This window comes from Lissotriton helveticus, chromosome 9, assembly GCF_964261635.1.
Source record: "Lissotriton helveticus chromosome 9, aLisHel1.1, whole genome shotgun sequence".
NCBI lineage: Eukaryota > Metazoa > Chordata > Amphibia > Caudata > Salamandridae > Lissotriton > Lissotriton helveticus.
The window spans coordinates 615,828,962-615,844,558 of NC_136070.1; the positions used below are offsets into that span (position 1 = coordinate 615,828,962).

General features: G+C 46.4%; 1 protein-coding gene across 2 annotated transcripts in view; it reads left to right on the forward strand.

Annotated features, from left to right (window-relative positions):
• The window catches only part of AKT2 (AKT serine/threonine kinase 2), a 475,180-nt gene that overhangs the window by 120,152 nt on the left and 339,431 nt on the right, over nt 1-15,597 (forward strand). The gene's annotated exons all lie outside the window — the stretch shown is intronic.

Consider the following 15,597-nt stretch of genomic DNA (forward strand, 5'->3'; position numbering starts at 1 on the left):
GAAAAGAAATAACAAAAGGAGCAGTGTATCACTTTATGCACTAGGCATTCGTCTCTTCCTCAAGGCTGCATCAATTTGACGCCGTAAGGTTAGGTTCACTGTCCATGCCCTGTGAGAGGTAATGGCGTAGTCTTCTCATACTCCACAAGTGCAAGTCATTTGTCGTTCTTCAGCCCTAAAATCTTATGCCTCCTTTATTGGACCGTTTTTCACACCGAGTGGTTCCTGCATTATCAGTTTGTCTTTTTTTTTTTTAACACGTGCCAAAGCCGGTGTCGTCATCCGCTCCCAGAGATGGCATGCAGCCATAGGGGCTCCGTAAATTGAGCTCTCTGGGTGACTGAACAGTTGGTGCAGCGTTGGCAGGAAAGCCTCCTTCAGAGCCGAGCCCTGCCGCATGCTCTGCAGCAAATGCAACCGTTACGTCGTCGCCCACCTCGGGTTTGAAATTACATCGTCCCTTCTTGCACAGCAGCACGGACTCCATCCTTGCTTCGAGGAAGCCGAAGCGCAGCCTGCTGTCCCAACATGACCATTTCAGATTTTGTAACGGGAGCCTTGAAAATCCAAAAGGTTCACGCTGGATGCCAAGACCCCTCCTTAAAGCCCCTCTTCCTATGAACTGCTGGCCTGTTTTGAAGAGGCTTCTACGTTACCTATTGGGTCATAGTTGAAAATCCCTCCACAGTTACAATGGCTCGTTTTTTTTTAACTTGTATATTTATTTATGGTATTTGTACTGTACATATACATACAATACAAAAGGGAATCGTTATATATCCTCAATGAGCACACACTCTCTGGTGCACATCGTTTTAGTGTTGCTTAAGTTTTGAGACTCAGTCCAGTGCCCTAGCCCAACCACCAAAAAAAATGGCATTCAGATGTTTAAGTAGTTGGCAGAGTCGCCAGCTCTTTGTTACGGTTCTGACGTTGTCTAGACGGACCTTGCTCCATGACCCGTACATATTTTACAGAGCAATACTGCTCTATTGGCATGATCTACAACCCTAGTCAAAGTAGATGCGTGTTCATCAGTATGGCAATTGTTTTAAATCGAGGTTTGTGTAGTTCTGATGACATTTTAAGCTACCTGTTGGGGAAATTCCTCTAGCAATATGCACATCTTGTGTTCATCTATAAGACTTGTAAAGTCTGTGATCCTGTGGATGAAATGTTCATGGCTACTTTTCTGTCTTTCCTTGTGTCTAGGACAACATATTGGCAAATAGATCTAGTTTTTCACAAAGTATAGATCACAATGTTGACATATCAGATTTTGAGGATAGAAGTATGTGGCCTAGTGGCTCAAACTTCCTAGGAATCTGGAGACCCAGGTGCGAATCCCAGATTCGTAGCTAAACTGAACATTATGTGATCCTGGGTAAATTGCATAACTTCCCAGTGTGCAAAATGTATTTGTAATCCCCACAACCTATCGTACCTGACCCATCAAGTTAAATATAGCGCTCCATAGCTAGGTTTGTGCTATATAAATATCAATACATACTCGCATACTTTGCTCCTTTTTAATGTCCAGTTTAACATGACAAATTTTCTAATTTGTCATTGGTTGTCTGTTTTAGGCTTTCTTCACTGTGGTTAAGTAGTTTTCTCCGGAGTAGCATTCTGCAGCATTTAATTTTGCTTTGCCTTTATTGGTTTCTCAATGGGATATGTATATTGCTCTGATATTATTTTTGCTTTCCGGTTCAGCTAGTGCGGGCCTAGGTTCCATTTGTTTCTGTGGTAAGTCTGCATTTCAGTCATGGGGCTCACGGTCTAATTTTCTTACTAAAGATTGTAGGGATTTGGCATTTACTACTTTTTTGATAATCTGGTGTGTAATTTTGCAGTCCATTTTTCTGTGTCGAATAGTACTGGTTGCTGTCTTCGTTATTCTTGACGTGCATTGTTGGGTGCAGTCCTATTTACTATTTTTATCATTCTGTTTTCATTATCTTTTAAATCTTTCTGTGGCCCTCTTTAGTATCATACCAGCATTCCATGTATAGCTCAAAGATTCTGTATTTAAAACTTTTTTCAACCTTCCTATGAAACTTTTTTTTTTAAAACTAAAAATCAGTCAAGAGGTATGCTTCTGAGCGCTGTATACAAGATAGGCTGTGGGATATCTATCACTGTGTAAGTTCTTGAAGAGCCACATACATTTAATGTAAAAAAAAAAAGGCTGAGCTGGGGCAAAGGTACTTGTTTGCAGATACCAGAGGCCAGAATTTCCAATGCATGGTGATCTTTCCTGCAGTCCCTTTTTAGGTCTAGCCTGAGCAGCACATGCGCTGCTCTGTGAGCCATGCTGTATCGGAGTATGTACTTAACTTGTTTCATAGTCCTACTTAAATGCTGGATTCTGATTTGTTATTTAGGCTTGTTAGTCCCTCCTTAGTACCGCCCTTCCTTCATTTGTAACCTCCCATGAGGACTGGCTCTTTTTCTTTGGGTTGTTACACGGTACACTTTCTTCAGTCTGTAAGCACAATTTTCTTTCATGAGTTTATCTTACTGCAGTAGGGCAGGAGGGACTCTCCTGTGCAGTTGTGACAACCGATTTGTTTATTTAACTCGTAGCAAACTGGTAGCTCTTCAGGGTCCATAGGAGACAGAAGGGGGCAACTCAGCAATGCTTTCAAGCATTTGGCATGCAATAGGTTTCGCATCTGGAAGAGACTTATTAGTTATAGATTCCTTACCTTAGATTTACCCTCAGGCGTCGGACTGGATCCAGAGAATTTTTTTTCAGCAGTACCCCTGCGCGCCAGTAGGTGGTGTTGGTCCACTCAACGTCCGTCGTCTGCATCGTGGTCGCTAGGATGACGTTGTGGTGCCTACTTAAGTGCCGCCCCTGCGTGCTGGCGTCCGTTCCTTTTTCCGCACCAGCCTAGCGCAGATCCGGAGAGGTCACTTTTTGACAAAACTTTTTTTGCCTTTAGTTGGCTTTTTTTTCGCGTCTCGACTCCTTGTGCACGAGGGATGTCCCATCGTCGGACCGACATAAAGCCTTGCGACTACTGTCACAAGCTGATGTCCATTGACTGATCCGCACCTCGTGATCCTCTGGTGCCTGGAGCGCGCGACCAAGACCTGAAGTCATGCTTAGACTATCAGGCCATGAATCCAATGGCTTTGCGGGAGCAGTCCTGAAAGCTTTTGGAGGCCAGACAGTCTGCTCCGCGTCGCTCCCGGTCTCCCTCGAGGGGGAAGATCTCGAGACCGGTCACGGAGCCACCACACTTCGTTCAAGTCTTCTCACTCCTCGGGTAAGTCAAAGCACAAGAAGATGGCTAAGAAGCACTGTCGCTCTTCACCTTCTCCCTGTCGGTTGACTGACGCGACATGTGATCCGGAGTGTCGTCGCTCTAAAGCTCTGTCTCCGGACCCTGACTCGGGGAAAACTCCACGCCGGTCCCTATTTCCAGGAGCAGTGGCATCCCTTGCCCAGCTTTGTATGTTCTACGAAGCCCTCCACAGTGTATTTGGCAGCCCGACTCCGCTGGTGCGCCTTCGGGCCCTGCGTAGTCGGTTGGGGGCCCTGGGCCTTCGATGCCTGCGGCTCCGCACCAGAATGCCCCCTGCGGATCCAGGCCTGGATTGACGCCGATCGACCTTACTCGACCTATCCCGGCGGTGACGCTCCCAGCGCTGGCCGTGCACCCCGCCGACGCCGTATCCATCCGAATCCCCGTGACGGACCCGGAACTGGACCGACGTTGGGCGGTGTCAAATCTGACCCGGAGGGTACTTTTCTTTCCTTGTTCATCCCAGGTGTTCCCTATCGCCCCAAGGGTGATGGAGGGGGACTAGGAGGGGTTGCTGGACCCTTTGACAGACCAGCTGGAAGAACCGGACTAGAGAGAGGACTTGGGTGATGCCAGTGGTCTGGACACCTCCCCAGACCTTGCAGTGGCTACGGAGGAGGGAGCGTCCTATGCAGTGGTGGTGTGTAGGGCAGCCGAGGTCTTGGGCCTGGTGCTCCCTATAGTGGCAGTCACGACTAACTTCCTGACAGTGGTGCTTCAACCAGCAGCAACCTCCTCTGAACCTCTCTTGCCCTTAAATGAAGCCCTCGCGGATCTCCTTCTGGGCACTTGGTCTAAGCCGAGCACAGAGCACGCTCCCGAGCAACGAATACGGGGTATTCGGGCTAGGATACTGATGTTTCAGCCTCTATCCCGGATTTCGATGAGAAGGACCCTGAGGCTGCTGGGCTTCATGGCCTCCTGCATCTTGCTGGTGGATCATGCCAGATGGCATATGCAGGCTCTGCAGTGGGACTTGAAGTTCCAGTGGGCGCAGCATCAGGGGAATCTTTCTGACTACGTCCAGATCTTGGAGGGAACTGCGCAACAACTGCAGTGGTGTTTAACGAACCAGGATTGGGTCAGAGGCAGAACCCTCTCCCTTCCCCATCCAGACCTCATGGTGGTGACCGATTCATCACTCCTGGGATGGGACGGTCACCTGGGAGAGGCGGAGATCAGAGGAGTCTGACCTCCGGCAGAGTCCGGGCTCCATATCAACCTGTTGAAGCTTCAGACAACACCACCACCGTGTAGTACTTCAACAAACAGGACGGGGTGGGGTCATTGACCCTTTGTCAAGAGGCTCTTCCCTTTTGGACATGGCTGGAACATCAGGGCATTACCCTTGTGGTTCAACACCTGACGGGTTCTCTGAACACCAGGGCGGACAAACTCAGCTGCAGATGCCTGGTGGGGCCTCTTCACTCAGAGGTGGTGTAAGGTCTCTTTCAGCGGTGGGGAAAGCCTTGGTTAGGTCTGTTTGCCACCGAAGAGAAAGCACAATGTCAGAAGTTCAGCAGGTTGGAGTTTCCAAGGCGGCACCTGCTCGGCGACGCTTTTCGTCACAAGTGGAGTTGCGGCCTCCTGTACGCCTTTCCGCCTGTACCATTTCTGCCCCGAATGCTGACGAAGAATAAGCCCGACTAGGCCCAAGTCATTCTTGTGGCACCGGACTGGGCACAAATAGTGTGGTACCCAGAGCTCCTGAGAATGGGTATCGGTCATCCGATCAGACTGCCCTTTCGGGAGGGTCTTCTGTTACAGGAGATGGAGACGATCCTCCACCCGAACCTGTCCAGCCTCCACCTCCTTGCGTGGAGATTGAGCAGCGAAAGTTGACAGATTTTGACCTTCCTCCTGAAGTCTGTAATGTCATCTTGGCAGCCAGGCATCCCTCCACTAAGACGGTAGACTCCAGTCGATGGAACAAGTTTGTGGCATGGTGCACAGCAAAGGCTGTGGATCCCCTTTCTGCCCCTCTTTCTGAGGTTATTTTGTTCATTTTCTCTTTGGCCCAGTAGGGCTGTCCTTTGGGCATTCTTAAGGGATACCTGTCAACCATTTCTGCTTTTCTTCGGCTACCAGATCAGTCCTATTTGTTCAAGTCCCCTATTGTAAGTAGATTCTTTAGAGGCTTTATTTATCTCTTTCCTGCATCTCCTTTTATAATGCCTCAGTGGGACTTGAACCTTGCTTTGACTTACCATATGTGCGCTCCCTTCAATTCAAGCCTCTTCACAACTGTCTTCTTAGGCTTCTAACTCGGAAGACTACCTTTTTTGTTGCCATCACCTTTGCTCGCAGAGTGAGTGAGCTTCAGGCTCTTTCTTCTAAACCCCTGTCTCAGTGCATCCGACCAGTGGTGTGGAATTCAATAAAATATCTACTTGTCCATGGTGCAAGTTGCTTCATAAATCTATTTGTCCTGTAACAAAATCCACTTGCCCCTTTGGTGCCATGTAGTGCATCGACAAATTATGGCAGTAATCTCATTATATAAGAGCACTGATCTAGCCTCTCTGATTATGCCAGGGCTCATACCATAGTAGTGTTTGAATACTTGCCAATCCCCTTATGTTGCCACGTTTCCGCAGATCTACATACTGGGGCTGAAGGTAGTGGTAAGTAATAGTTCCAGGGTTAGAATGCCCTTTTGAGACTGTGCAAACCTACTAACTTGCATGTTTTAAAGGTTTTTAACATCTCTTCGCTAATCATTTCCCATGCTGAGAAAGGTTGGAAATGTACTCCTGACAATGGCAGACGTAAACCTTCTTCTAGAGTTGGGGAAGAAAGTGGTTGGAGGGAAAGCGAACTTGCAAACACTCAGATTTTCACATGAGCTAATGTACACATGTAGATTTGCTCATGCTAAAATGCAGTTCACAAATATTTTCTAGGAGTACTATTTCTTGTCCTACTTTTGTAAATCCTTGGGAAATCACGAAAGCTGTGTAGCTGCACTTAATGCAAGGACATATTCCATGGGTGCACTTTTGAGACTTTACTTAATAATTGTGCCTCTAATTTGGTCTGCGAATGACTGTGACGTTCTTTTGTGTTTATTAAAATTCTGTCTTTCGCTAACTATCGGCTGGCTTCACTGTGAGTGACTGCATTCTGCTTTTTCACAAGGAGCATATTGGCACACAAAATAGGTTTGTTCAGTGCCAGTAACTACTGTGGCAGTGTGTGCTTTTTTTAGACCAAATAACAATTTTCGCTTTTACCAATGTTTGTTGTAATGATGAGGGCTCGGCAGCTCCCACACCAATAAGGTTTTAGAAAAACCATACCAAAACAAGTTGACATTGACCAAACTAAAAAGCTGACCACAAGTTGACATTGACCAAACTAAAAAGCTGACCACCAAAGCTGACCTACTGGCTTTGTCATTGCTTGTTTATTTTTGTTTCCCACAGTCTTACTGAAACTGGTTACTGATTTTTCATTATCAATATTTTTGGGAAATACTAGCATGCATCAACACGTTACTAAATGATGATGCAAAGAAATGGTACCTGAAATTTGACAGTATAGCAAGTTGTTTTTTTTTCCCCGCTTTCATTGAACATTTTATTTTAAAAGCAAAGAATCATCAATCTTGCTTTCAAGCTTCTGCACATATTTGCATCAGATCATACAGCATTCTGGGAGCATTTTACATAGCCTCATATTGCTAAACTTTGAAAAGGTGTGTACACATTTTTATACTGGAACCATTGCCAGTAGTGCAGTTGGAGTTTACAACATTTACTTAGAGCGCTTACCCTAAAAATAAAGGCTTTCAATTAATGGACCATAAATACAAGTTTGAACTGCATTAACATATGAGCAAAAATATTACCTTAACTGCAGACAGTGCCCTTTCCTGATCCATAAAGTGGTACTGCAAACTGGCAGCTAAAGGGTTTGTGCTGCAGGGGGCTTGGCCTACTTCTCCCAAGGACAAAATGCACATGAAAACTTGTTACCCTTGACCCCAAACAATATGTCCTGGGCGTCGGGCTATATGAATTCCACATCCCTGATCCGGACAAAGTGGTGCTTCAAGTGAGGCCCTTGTTCCTTCCTTAAAGTTGTCACTCCTTTTCACATCTTACAAGCTATTACTCTGCCCTCCTTTTTCCCGCCTCCGCACCCTTTCAAGGAGGAGAGACTCCATCATCTGGACCCTAAACGCTTGCTGTCTTTCTACCTTGACCGAACAAAGGATTGCCAGGGGAACGATCAACTCTTCGTTGGCTATGTGGGTGCCAAGAAAGGTCTGGCTGTGCAAAAGGGTACCTTCTCTCGATGGGTTGTCCTTTGTATTTAGATTTGTTACGCTTTAGCTAAAAGGGAACATCAAGTGGGGCTGCAAGCTCATTCCACTAGAGCTGAGGCAGCAACTACTGCTTTGCCACGTGGAGTCCCACTCATTGACATCTGCCTGGCGGCCTCGTGGGCTTCTATGCACATGTTCACCAGACATTACTGCTTGGCTAGTCCAGTCCTCCAGGACTGCTACTATGCCTGTTCTGTCCTCCAGGATGTTCTGGTGTGAACTTGTTTCGCAGTCCCTTCTCGAGGGGTTGGTATTGCTGGGGTATCTATTTTAAGGTAAGGAATCTAGAACTATAACTAATAGTCTCTTTCAGATGAACAAGTTACTTACCTTCAGTGACTATGTATCTGTAAGAGACTTATATTAATTATAGATTTCTTACCTCCCCACCCATCCTCCCCACTCTGCAAACTGACTTCTAGGGATAGGGTCTCCCTTTCAGGGCTCTAGTGTGACACACCAGTGGTCATTGTCTTTTATGGCTCTGCGCTTATGGTGTGGAAAGTCATGTCAGAACTGACGTCAGAGCAGCTGTTTTGGCACCGCTCGTTTTAGTTAGCATGAATTTGATATACAATCTGCAAGCAAAAAGGGCTTAATTTGTATTTAATTTTTATAGTAGCTGTAAAACCTTCAATTGCTCCACATTCTTTGTCAAACATAGTTGGTATAAACCATTGGGTGGCAGTAAGCACAGGAGATTTCTAGCAGTTTGGGCCAAGGTTTGGTGAAGGTTTGTCTCGAAATATTGTTCAAGCAACAGTGAAAGTATTTTCATGGTAATGGAATTTGCGTGGCAAGTTAATGGTTTTCGAGGCGTCCCGGTGTTGGAGATAATTGCACCCAAAGAGATTCAGGATTAGAGAAGGTGAAGGCAAGCATAGAATTGGAAGCTATTTGATTGTGGATATTACAAAATGGCTGACCAAAGTGATACACATGGCTGTTGAACTTAAGAGATGTAGTAGTTGAAGCCGTTTCCTGTGAAGGCATTGGTGTTGGAGCCAGTGTTAAAGTAAGTTTACACACAACTGTTGGAGGTACCTCCTGAATAGACCAGTACTAGGTGACATTTGGAAATATCAACTGGTATGTGAGCTACAGCGTACGTGTTTTGTGAAGTATTAGTTTTGAATCGGTGTTGCGACTGAAGGTACAATATTAAGGGATGGCCATTAGAAATGTTTGCACAGTAGTTTACATTTTTACAATAATTAAGTTGAAAGTTCTTTATCTTTTAAGAGGCAATAATGAGATAAGGCAGATCTAGTTCAACTGACTTGCAGAACATTAAAGGGTGGACTAATTGAAAGGATTTCTGGCTAGTATAGTGGGCAGGTGGTCTGTTTAAGGTGAGGATGGTGTTCCAAGGGCAGTAACGGTGGAGGGATTGTTTGAGGACGAAGTGTATGGCTATGATAATGTATTAGTTGGGTGGTAGGAGTTTGCTGATACTTGTGTGGTATGTAAAAAACTGTGAATATTTGTGATCTGTTTTGCCTAGGCAGAATTTATCAAACGAAAATGTTTTTATTCTGGTCTCACTTTCTATTCCCCAAGGTGTCCTGTTCAGTGAGGGCCAGCACACTACTATTTTAGTTACACGTTCCCGATTTGTGATTCATAGTAGTGTAGGGCATAAGAAATGTCCTGTTGTAAAACAAATTTTCAAATCCATATTAAATTAACAAATTGTAGAGTCTGGGGAGATGACACATGGAAAAGCATAGGGTCTGAGGAGGTGATACAGGGGGGAAATGTAAAATACATAATCTGGCACATTGTCTGATCGTGGTCAAACCCCTCAATTTTTCTGTTCTGTTTCTCTCCATCGCAAAAAGAACAATTGATGGACAGAATGTTGAACAATGTCGAACAGACACTGCTCCCAATGGCAACTGTCCAGCCTGAGCTGCCAAGCCAGGTTGTCTCTGGACTGGAAAGAAGCATCCTGGGACTGGTTTCAGGTTTCACCCCCTCATCAGCCAGGCTAGCTTGACTCCAGTGACATGGAGAGCACGGGACCCACGTCTGGGCATTCCCGTCCCACTTGGGGTGACAAATGCAAAAAGAACAATTGATCGACAGAATGTTGAACAATGTCGAACATTCACCCCAGTACAGAGATCTGGGCCTAAATCCATAGTTTTTTTTGCTCCCCATGCGATTCCAGTTTAAGCCCAGCCAGTTGGAAGTGTATGCCCAGACGAAGGTCCTTTGCTCACTTTGCCACTGGATTCAAGCTAGTCTGGCTGATTAGGGGTGTTACCCCGAAACTGGCTCCAGGATGCTTGTTTCCAGTCCAGGGAAGACCTGGCTTGGTAGTTCAGGCTAAACTGTTCCCTTGAGGAACAGGGTTAAGACTGATTTGCATATGACTGGATCTGAACTGGGATTGAGCAGTGAGCTAAAAACGGTGAGGGATTCAACCCAGATACGTGACTGGGGGAGGGGAGTGGGGTGTGGATGTCTGGAAAGTTTCAGCGCACCGTTCATCATCTCCTTGTGTTTGCTCTGTTTCCCTCCATCAGCAAAAATTGGCTATGCATAGAAAGCACTCTGCTTTGCAATTTAAAAATCTTAATATTTCTTCTTTGCACTTGCATGCAATGTGCCAGTTGCTGGTGATAGGGAACTAGACTGGTCTCAGTTTTTAGATCTGCATTAGCCAAGACCTGTTGATTTTACTAAAATTATATATGTAATATACTTTGACGTTGGGCTTTCAACAAGCCCTTTTTAGGTCGAAGCCTACCAGACAGCACAGCTGTCTGGTTTGATAATGACATCTTTAGGTCATTCGGTAAGCTTCACTGGGGATGCATGCCCTTTGCTCACCATTGGCTTTGTGGTTTGTAACCCCTATTTGCTTGTTTTTATCTGCTGGCTTTATTTGCTTTAGGCTGTCCAGCTTGAGTCTATCCCTTCTGTGGCCCACAGCCTATTTACTGTATCCTTTCACCAGTATTCTTTTTCGGTTAACAGGCCTTTAAATCTTGTTCTTGTCTTGTCACGTTTGCTGTGACTTCAAAGACAGAGGTCAAAAATCAGGCACTGTCTACCAGGAAGCTTGGTGTTTACTATTCTTTCACTGACTTTAAAGTGAGAGGCTTTATGTGACAATCATACTATCTACTAGAGGTGTCTATTTTTTTCTAGCTCACAACAAAATGTAAATGTCTGTTTGTTATGTTATCAGAAGCTTATAAAGCGCACGGTCGCCAAAGGTTTCATGGCGCTGATGCTGTTTGATTGCGTAGCGTACAGGTTGTTAGTAAGCTTGTTTAAACAGCCAGATTTTCAAGGCCTTTCTGAAGCACAGTAGATTGCCACAGCTCCTGTTTGACAGTGGAAGTGAATTCCAAACTTTGGGGGCTAGGTAGGAGAATCTGCAACCTCCCTGTCTCTTGAGTTTAAAGGCTGGGGTGGACAGTAGGTGTAGGTGGGAGGGGCGTAAGTTGCATCTAGGTGCATAATTCGTTACCATGTCACTGACGAACTTAGGGCTCTTGCAATACAGCGCCTTGAAAGCAAGGCAGCTAGATTTAACTGCAGCCCGTTGCTCCACCAGCAACCAATGGAGTTTTTTCAGCGAAGGTCTAGCTGATTGCCATCTCGGCTGTTTGTAGATTAATCTTGCCGCCTGGTTCTGGACTATTTGAAGACGGTTGAGCAAGCATAGTGGCTGGCCCATGTAAAGAGCATTGGAAAAATCAAGGTGGGAAAGGACCAGTGCTAGCACCGCCTGAACAAGGGCTGCATGGGTCAACAGGTGAGATCTTTCTAATTTTTCGCAGCTGGAAGAAACTAGTGGATACCACTGAACCCACTTGGCCTTTTAGAGAGATCTGCGTTTATAATGACCCCTAGACTTTTCACAGAGGGCTAAGGGGTGGGGGAAAGACCAAATTCTCTTGGCCAGAAGTGTGGGCCCCAGCTGATATCACTTTTCCCAGGCAATACAAGTTCAGTCTTGCCTGGGTTGAGCTTTAGATGGTTAAGATCCATCCAACGTTGGATGTAAAGCATTGTGGTTTTAAATTCCGTGGAAGAGTTAGGAGAATCCAAAGAAAAAATCAGCTGGAGATCGTCGGCGTTATTAAAGACGGTGACCTTCCTGTCTTTTAGTGAATGAATCAATGGCCTAAGGTAGAGATTAAACAACAAAGGGGACAGGGAGGAACCCTGTGGTACCCCACACGAGATGGAATCTTTGGGGGCCGTGAAAGTGCCAAGGCGAACTGCTTGAGTTCTACCTGTAAGAAAGGACTTAATCCAGTTGTAAGCAGGCCCTTGTATACCTGCTTGTTTGACATGGTTCAATAACATGTTGTGATCAACAGTGTCGAACGCGGCCGACAAATCAAGGAGCACCAGCGCCTGGGAGGCCCCCCCCATATCAGCATTAGCTCTCAACGTATCCATAACCGCAAGAATAACTGATTCCGTTGAGTGTGCGGGTCGGAAACCCGCTTGATTAGGCTCCAGATATTCAGATTGTTCTATAAAATTAGAGAGGCAACTGGCCACATGGGTCTCCATAATCTTAGCCAGGAAAGGTAGAAGGGAGATAGGGCGGTAATTGGAGGGGTTTGAGGGGTCAGACCCAGGTTTTTTAGGTCTCGCCTGTCGATGCGCATGCGCATCGAGCAAGCGAGACTATAGGGGCTCATCGACTCTTTATCTAACTTGCAAGGAATCGTGGCGATTCCTTGCAGTGCCCGTGACTTTTAAGCTCAATGCGCATGTGCATTGAGCTTAAAAGCGCGTGCACAGCCGCCCGCATTCCTCCGACACCTTTGAAGTGAAGCTTAGCTTCACTTCAAAGGCCCGGCTTCTTCACACCCACATGCCGCTCTGCCCCGCTCCGCCCCCTCCCCTGAGTCATCCTGCCTGCCCTCGACGTTCCCCCCGCCCCCTCCCGCCACGCAATGCCGAGAGCTTGTTGGTTTGTCCGATATTCAGTGCTAGGTGCTACAAAAGACGGATTTGATCAATTTAGTATCATATTGCACAAGTACGTTTGAATAATACTTTCTATTTTTGAATGCGTACCTCAGCGCGACGGACTCCCGCCCCGGCCGTTTTCCTTTTGTTTCAGAGTGCAATCTCCGATGGGTGATTAGCTCACGTTTCTCAAAGAAAATATCAGAGCCGGTTTAGCTGTTGGCCCGTGATTTTCTTACTATGCATTCAGTCACGTTTGTGTCCCTTGGCTGGGCTTACCTTATATCTTCCTAACTTTGTTTAATCGTCTATTGTATCTGCTTTCCTCGGTTGTTCACGAGCGGGCAAAAAGCATTTTCTCTTGGAGTCGCATATATGTGTCACCGCTTTCAAGTGTATGGGAAATGTAGTTTAGGCATCTCAGCCAATAATGGTTGGCAACAGCATTTGGTTATCGGTGACCCTATATGGTGCATTATGGGAAATGTGGTTTTTACGCTTTTGACAGTTCGGTCATGTTGTTCAATCTTGTCATGACGCTATTAAATTTGAGGATAAGGTATGCCTCTTTTTGAAGCAAGGCTTCCCATTTTTCTATTTTTCTTTACCATTGTTTTTACTTGCAATGGCGTATTTTACAATGTTTTAATGTTGTGTACTGCTGCCTGTATGTAAAACATCTATTACACTTAAACGTAATTGGAGATTAAATTGTATAGCGCTTTTGCAACGTAGAAACAGCTTCAAAGCACATTGAAAATAAGTGTTACCGAAGGCGGCCAGAACAGTAAATAGTATTGAAAACCAGGCGCGCGCTTGGCCTCACTCACACCCCATAAGCTTTCCCTCCCACTCGCTCTCCTCCCCCCCCCCCTCCCCCAGGCTCTTGAAGCACGGCGCTGGTCATAAACAGGACCATCTGCTCATTCCTTAGCCCTTCTCGCAACCCCTCCCCATTTCATGTTCTCACCCATCCACCTTCTCTCCCGGAGCACGCTGGTATTGGCTTTGGATGACCCGACTCTGCCTTCCAAGCGCCCCGGGGACACAACCAGCAGATCACCTATGCGTGCATTTCAAAGGGCTTCTATCAAGGGACAGCAGTCCTTCGTGGGCCCCACCATTTGGCCGAACATTCACAAACGTGCACTTCAAGATTTCATGCTGCTGAGGTCGATTACATGCTACGGTGACCAGGGATCCCACTTTTTCACGATCTAGGTAGCTTTTTGTTTCTTTTAACTTGTTTCGTTTTTTTGCTCTTAAACAGTCTACCACAGATCGTCAGTAATTACGTCCTCAATGGATTTGGTTTAGGATTTTCAGTAATTTATTCTCTCCTACCTTTTTTGGCGGCAGTGAGAATCCGCGCGTTTTCCATCACTGTTTGTGCCGGAAAATGTTTATACAGGATTCTGTGGAAGATGTACTCATATTATTCATTTCACTCAGTTGTACGTGTAGCCTGCTACTGTTTTATTTAGTGAATGAAAGTCTAGGCATACCTGAATGCTATGTATTTTCTCAGAGCAGCCGCTTTCGATTTTTGGTTTGTCCGATATTCAGTGCTAGGTGCTACAAAAGACGGATTTGATCAATTTAGTATCATATTGCACAAGTACGTTTGAATAATACTTTCTATTTTTTAATGCGTACCTCAGCGCGACAGACTCCCGCCCCGGCCGTTTTCCTTTTGTTTCAGAGTGCAATCTCCGATGGGTGATTAGCTCGCGTTTCTGAAAGAAAATATCAGAGCCGGTTTAGCTGTTGGCCCATGATTTTCTTACTATGCATTCAGTCACGTTTGTGTCCCTTGGCTGGGCTTACCTTATATCTTCATAACTTTGTTTAATCGTCTATTGTATCTGCTTTCCTCGGTTGTTCACGAGCGGGCAAAAAGCATTTTCTCTTGGAGTCGCATATATGTGTCACCGCTTTCAAGTGTATGCGAAATGTATTTTAGGCATCTCAGCCAATAATGGTTGACAACAGCATTTGGTTATCGGTGACCCTATATGGTGCATTATGGGAAATGTGTTTTTTACGCTTTTGACAGTTCGGTCATGTTGTTCAATCCTGTCATGACGCTATTAAATTGGAGGATAAGGTATGCCTCTTTTTGAAGCAAGGCTTCCCAGTTTTCTATTTTTCTTTACCTCTCTCCCTCTCTCACTCCACTCCCTCTCCTCTCCCTCCTTCCCACTCGTCCTCCCTCTCTCTCTCTCTCTCCCTCCCCTCACTCTTTCACTCTCTCTCTCTCCGTCTACCTCTCTCCCTTTCCATCACTTCCCTCTCTCCTCTCTCACCCTCTCCCTCTCTCCTCTCTCCCACTCTCTCTCCTCTCTCCCTCTATTTACCTTCCCCTGCTCCCCTTTTTCTCCCTCTCCCCATCTCCCCCTCTGCCTGCTCTCCTCTCCCCCTCCCTCTCTCCCTCCCCTCTCTCTCCCCTCCGTCCTTTGCTCTCGTCCTCCCCCTCTCTTCCTCTACCCTCTCTCCCTTTCCCTCTCTCCCTTTCCCTCTCTTCCCTCTCCTCTCTCGCCGTCTCCGTCTCCGTCTCTCTCTCCTCTCTCCCCCTCCTCTCTCCCCCTCTCTCCTTTTTTCCCTCTCCCCATCTCCCACTCAGCACCACCACAGCACCACCACAGCATCACCACAGCATCACTCAGCACCACCACAGCATCACTCAGCACCACCACAGCATCACTCAGCACCACCACAGCATCATTCAGCAGCACCACTCAGCAGCACCACTCAGCACCACTCAGCGCCACCACAGAACCACCACAGAACCACCACAGAACCACCACAGCACCACTCTGCACCACCACAGCACCACTTAGCACCACCACAGCATCACTCAGCAACACCACAGCATCACTCAGCACCACCCCAGCATCACTCAGCACCACTCACCATCACCACATCATCACTCAGCATCACCCCGCACCACCACAGCACCACTCAGCATCACCACATCATCACTCCGCGCTACCCCAGCATAAC